This window comes from Prunus persica, chromosome G1 (assembly GCF_000346465.2).
Source record: "Prunus persica cultivar Lovell chromosome G1, Prunus_persica_NCBIv2, whole genome shotgun sequence".
NCBI lineage: Eukaryota > Viridiplantae > Streptophyta > Magnoliopsida > Rosales > Rosaceae > Prunus > Prunus persica.
Window position 1 is genome coordinate 45609152 of NC_034009.1, and position 6263 is coordinate 45615414.

Sequence of the window (6263 nt, forward strand, 5' to 3'; positions counted from 1 at the left end):
ATATGGGGATGAGTTTGGAGAATTTTTCGGGTACGATATTTGGAGAAGGACGGGGATTATATTCTAATCCCTAATTCAAACTCGCCCCGTATAGAATACATAAATATAATTTATTTTTCATATAAATATATTATTAAAGTGATTGTGCCCACCAAATTTTGTATTGCATAATATTAAATTAATATATTTATGTAATTTATATGAATCTTGCCCTAGTTTTATTGTTTATAAATCTTCTGTTTGTGCAAATAATCTCACGGGAGAATATTCGCCCAATATTCCTTCGTCTTCTCCGCCTCTCTTTCTCCCTGCAAAACAGATCAGAGTAAAAGGACCACACCCGGGGGGTGTTGGCCGAAGGCCCTCCGATGCCTAAGTTAGGTAGGGTAATTCAATGAAAAACGGGTGGCCGGAGCCGTGTGTGGTGGCCGGAGCCTTGTGTGAGAGAGAGAAAGAGAGGGGGTGGCTAGAGTTTTTGAGAAATAACTTCTGTAGAGTTTTGTAAGAATTTAGGCGTACCTCATCCTTGTGCGTAACCAGGTATTTATAGTGGCCTTGGAGAGGTTGGTGTGGTTGGTGTAGTTGGTGAGGTTGGTGTGGTTGGTGGGGTTGGTGCATTTAGGGATTATGGATTTAACCAAATCCCTAATTAAATTGGGGATCAAGTAACCCCCAATTTGATTAGGTAATTCCCAATTAGGTTAGGTAACTCCTAATTAGGTCAAATAATTCCCAAATTGATTGGCCTAATTATTTGACCTAGGGTTTTGATTTAATTAGGTTCCCACAAATGCCCCCCAGCTTCTGCGTGGCGCGTGGTGGCATGTAGGAGATGTAAATTATCCGTTGGGCTGTCCAGCTGTAACTGGGCTTCCTTGGTGGACTTGGGCTCCCGCGTAGAGGAGGTTTTTGACTTACCAATTTTATGAACTCCCAAGTTGGAAAGAATTTGCGATTCCTTGTAGGTCAAGGAATTTTTATTCTTATAAATGTAGGGCTCCTCCAATTTATTCCTCACATCCAAAATCCATTCCGATTTCATTAGTGAGAGAGAGTAAGCTTTGGAGAATTTTCCCTTCTTCTTGAGCTCTTGTCTTCATCGCACACCCAAGGTAATTTAGACTTGAGTTATGTATTTTTTCCTTTGTTCCAATTTTTGGCAGCTTGGATCATGCCTTCTAGTCGATGTGGGGAGTTGAATGGGAGGTCAGCAAGTTGGTGTGTGCTGGTGAGCCAAGATGGCAGCAAGAGGTGCAAGCTTGGGTTCAACTTGGAGGCGTGCCTGCTGCTGGTGAGCTTGGTGCGCAAGGGTAGGACAGGTGCGCATGGGCTGGAGCTGGAGGTCTGGAGGCGCTGGGCCAGGAGTTTGAACCAGGGCTGAATGCGTGCTGGGCCAGTGCTGGGAGAAGTGGAGCTGGGCTGGAGCGAGGTGGGCTCGAGCTGTGCGTGCGGAGCGAGCAGGCCAGACTGACGAGGAGCGCTGGGCTGGAGCGAGGTGGGCTCGGAGCGAGCAGGCCAGACTGACGAGGAGCGCTGGGCTGGAGCGAGGTGGGCTCGGCTGCTCGAGGAGGCGCGCTGGGCTAGAGCGAGGTGGGCCGCGAGCTGGATGGAGTCGACGGGCCTGGTCAATTGTGCGATGGGCCGAAGGCGCTAGCTGGGCCGTGCGCTGCTGGGCTGACTCCCTGGGTTGATTCCCTGGGCTGATCCAAGCAGCTTTGTTTTGTTTTTTTGTTTTTTTTTTTTTCTGATTGCTGCTGCTGCTGTTTTATTTATTTATTTATTTATAATTATTCTAACATATAGAATTTTTTCTTTTTGCAGCTACTTGTTGATCAACCATGTCCTCTGGAGATGGTAGCAAGGCTTCCAGTTCTCAAGTCCCTTTGTATTTATGGGGAGGCTCCATAGTGCATAGCAAGAAGTTTGTGGCCAACTTGCATCGCGTCACGACTGATGCTCAGTTCCAGAAGTGGCGGGCTGCTTATGCGTCTGCCATTCCAGACGACGTGCGAGTTAAGCTATTGAAGTCTCGGAAGGACAACGAGCCTTTGGTGGATGCGAATGATCTTGATGCTAGGATCATCACCTTCCGTCCCTTTTACTTCTCCTTAGGCTTCAAATTCCCGCTGTCAAAGCTTTTCAAGGAGGTGTTCTGCGCCATGGGGTGTGCCCCGAGCCAATGTACTCCAAATGCTTACCGGGCGATCATGTGCTTCGAGAATCTGAGTCGTTTCTTCACGTTGGAGCTGACGGTGTGAGAGTTCTTTTATTTCTTCGAAGTGAGGCACTTCGAGCAGTATGCCCAAGTTCGCGTCTACAAGGCCAAGCTGTTCAACAGTCTTAGTCAAGGGGATCACGCTTGGCATGACGACGTGCTGGAGGTCAGCGGACGGTGGGAAGGCGATGTCGGTGACGGCCCACTTGTTCCCATCACCTATTGTGATGGTACGTCTCTTTGCAATTTTTGATGCACTCTTTTTATTTGAATTTCTTGAAGTGTGGCTGACTAACTTCTGTCTTCTGCTTGCAGTGAGTGACATCAGCAAGCAATTGGAGCTTGGGCCGGACATGGCTAAGGTCCGCCGTGCTTTGAACATCCCTCTAAGGTTTCGCGAGTGGCGCTGGCTGTTGAGTGAGTACCGGGAGGAAGACGGTGGTCTGCCCCCTGCCGAGGATGTCGAAAGGTGGAAGCAGAACGGTCCTGACCCTGATGATCTGCTTGGCGGACAGGAAGAATGTTCTGCTGAATCTCTCTCAAAGAGAAAAATTGCTGCCAAACCTTCAAGAGGTGAAGCTACTTCTTCGCATGCGAAGGATGGGTCTCCATCGAGGAAGAAACCAAGGCTTCCTTCTGCTGAGAAGACTCAAGTGGGGTCTGCTCCCTCATCATCTGCCAGGGTCAAGCATCTTGTGGGTGCAGATAGCACGAAGGTTAGTGGTATACGCGGTATTCGGGGTGTTCCACCCGAGCCTCCTGCTGACACGCTCGACAACCATGATATGTTTCGTGAAACGGCTCGTGCCCGACCTAGTTCAAGTCGTCTGCATCGGTCAAAAGATGGAGATCAAAACGGGAGGTCTGCTCATGATCCAGCATTATTGACTCCTTTGGAGATGAAGTTAGCGGAGGCTAAGAAGATGAGAGAGTCATCTGCCCGGGTTAAGGGTTCTTCCTCCACGTCGGCAGTTGGTCATAAGGTGAACAAGCCTAGCTCTGTAGGGGATGCATGCGTATCTGATCTGCTCAAGACGAACTTCCTATCAAATCCGTCGTCCTGTGCTGAGTTGGTCGATCACATCCGTCAGGCTGGCAATCTTGGCACTTTCTCGTGTCTTTCTTTGGAAAAACAAAGGGAAGCGTCATTCCATCTGATTCAAAAAGGACTGATTTTTGCTGCTGAGACTATTCAGAACTCATCTGCTGTTGCCCCCTCTTCTGCCCAGCTCAACGAGTTGGAGAAGAAGAATGCTAAATTGGCCAACCAGCTTTCCGCAGAGCAGGCCCGCTATGAGAAGAAGACGTCTGATTTGAGGGCGATGATATCTGGGCTGAAAAGCTCCCTTACCGAGAAGGATTCCGAGCTCAACTCTTCCGCTGCTGATTTGGCTAGTCGAAAAGATGCCTTCTTTCGTCTTGAGCGTAAGAATGCGGACATCTCCCTTAGCTATGACAAACTCCTGGCTAGGTTTCATGCCTATCATAAGTCTGCCAAAGAATCCAAGTCTGAAGCCACCATAGATGCGTACAAGTTGGGCTACCTGCATTGCGCAAATGGGACTGATTCCTTGTATGCGATTGACGATGTAGACATCGAGATGTTCTGCCCCGACTCACCCCCTATAGAAGGGGGATTTGAAGAGCAGGTAACCGGAGAGGATGAAGCAGAGGTAGACGCAGTAGACGAGATGATGGCAGATGTCACGGTTCAGGCAGATGGAGTTGCTGAAGACGTAGCTAGTCAGGTGGATGCCGAAGAGGCTGCAGCTTAAAAGGCTTCTGCTGGCGTCTCCAAGTAGACGAAGACTCTTTTTTGTTTCTTTTCCGCTTTTGTAGTTTGCTTTTTTGTTTAGAATAATTGGTCTTTATTTGACCATCTTCTTTTTGTTAAACTTGGCCGGTTAGTCTGTTTGTTATGGAAATTTCAGTTACATTTTCCAACTTAAACTTGCATATTTGACTTGTGAACTGCTTGAGTAACCAGCCTATGTTTTGATTGCACGTCCTCCTTTAGAGATTTGTGAGTACCAGGGTCCCCTTTGAAGGACTCCGGGCATGCACTGCATATCCGTAGGATGATTCCCCTTAGGAAGTTGGCGAGCACCAGGGTCTCCCTTGAGAGACTCCGGGTGTGTTCTGCACATCTCTAGGATGATTTCCCTTAGGAAGTTGGCGAGTACCAGGGTCCCCCTTGAGAGACTCCGGGTGTGTTCTGCACATCTCTAGGATGACTCTCCTTAGAAGTTGGCAAGCACCAGGGTCCCCCTTGAGAGACTCCGGGTGTGTTCTGCACATCTCTAGGATGACTCCCCTTAGGAAGTTGGCAAGCACCAGGGTCCCCCTTGAGAGACTCCGGGTGTGTTCTGCTCATCCCGTATATGATTCCCCTTAGGAAGTTGGCAAGCACCAGGGTCCCCCTTGAGAGACTCCGGGTGTATTCTGCACATCCTGTAGGATGCCTTGGTCGTCGCCCTGCGTCTCCCGTAGGACGCTACTTATGGGCAACTACATGATTATCCTGCCTCCCTTAGGAAACGGATAGGAACCTGGATATTTCCCGCAGGAAGCATGGAGACCTCCTTTTAAGAAATTCCTGGCGCACCCTGCGTCTCCCTTAGGACGTTTTTTTAGCGGGCTACGTCTCCAAACGGACGCGTTTTGTCGTTACCCTGCGTCTCCCTTAGGACGTTTCTTATGGGCAACTGTGTGACTATCCTGCCTCCCTTAGGAAACGGATAGGAACCTGGATATTTCCCGCAGGAAGCATGGCGACCCCCTTTTAAGAAACTCCTAGCGCACCCTGCGTCTCCCTTAGGACGCTTTTTTAGCGGGCTGCGTCTCCAAACGGAAGCTTTTAGTCGTCGCCCTGCGTCTCCCTTAGGACGCTCCTTATAGGCAACTGTGTGACTATCCTGCCTCCCTTAGGAAACGGATAGGAACCTGGATATCTCCCTTAGGAAATTCCTGGCGTACCCTGCGTCTCCCGAAGGACGCTGCTTATGGGCAAATGTTGTGTTTTGTGGACAGATGAGACATTTTGGAATGAGAAACTGAACTTATATTGATATTCATAAGATTACAGTTCTTTATTCGAAAATGGAGACAACTTGGTACAAAACTTAGAACTTCTAGCAGTCAGGAGGAGGTGCTACGGATAATACTTTCGAAGATGGTGAGCATTCCATTGTCGTGGTATTTCCTTCCCCTCCATAGTGTCGAGTGTGTAACTTCCTCTGCCCCCAGACCGGCTGATCATGTAAGGACCCTCCCAGTTAGGATTCATCTTTTTTGACCCTTGCCTCGGTGCAGTAATGAAAGCCTTTCTTAGCACGAGGTCGCCTGGTTGAAACTGTCTGACCTTAGCTCTTTTGTCGTGGTAAGACTTCAACTGCTGCTGATAGGAGGCGACCCGGATAATGGTCTTCTCACGTTCGCCTTCCAGTAAGTCGAGGTTGAGCCTCATCTGCTCGGAGTTCTGATCAACACTGCCCACTTCCAAGCTTATGGAGGGGACAGTGATGTGAGGTGGTATGATCGCTTCTGTTCCATAGGCGAGGGAGAATGGGGTTTCACCAGTCGATCTTCGTTTGGTGGTGCGATAGGCCCATAGTACTCCGGGGAGTTCATCCACCCATTTTCCTCCGGCGCCTTCCAGCCTTTTCTTCAAGCAGTCCAATATGACTTTGTTAGATGCCTCGGCTTGTCCATTTCATTGTGGATACCTCGGGGTGGACAAGTGTTGCTTGATCTTGTATTTCGCAAAAAAGGCGGTGATCTGCTTGCCAATGAACTGTGAGCCATTGTCAGTAACCAGCGACTGTGGGCAGCCAAACCGGCATATGATGTTTTTCCAGATGAATCGCTCCACATCGGCTTCTTTAGTAGAGGATAGAGCTTCGGCCTCGATCCATTTAGTAAAGTAGTCGGTGGCGACGATCATCATTTCTTTCTTGGCGGGCGCTGGTGGCAAGGGACCCACTAGGTCGATGGCCCATTGCATAAACGGCCATGGACTGTTTTGCGGATGATAGACTTCGGCAGGCAG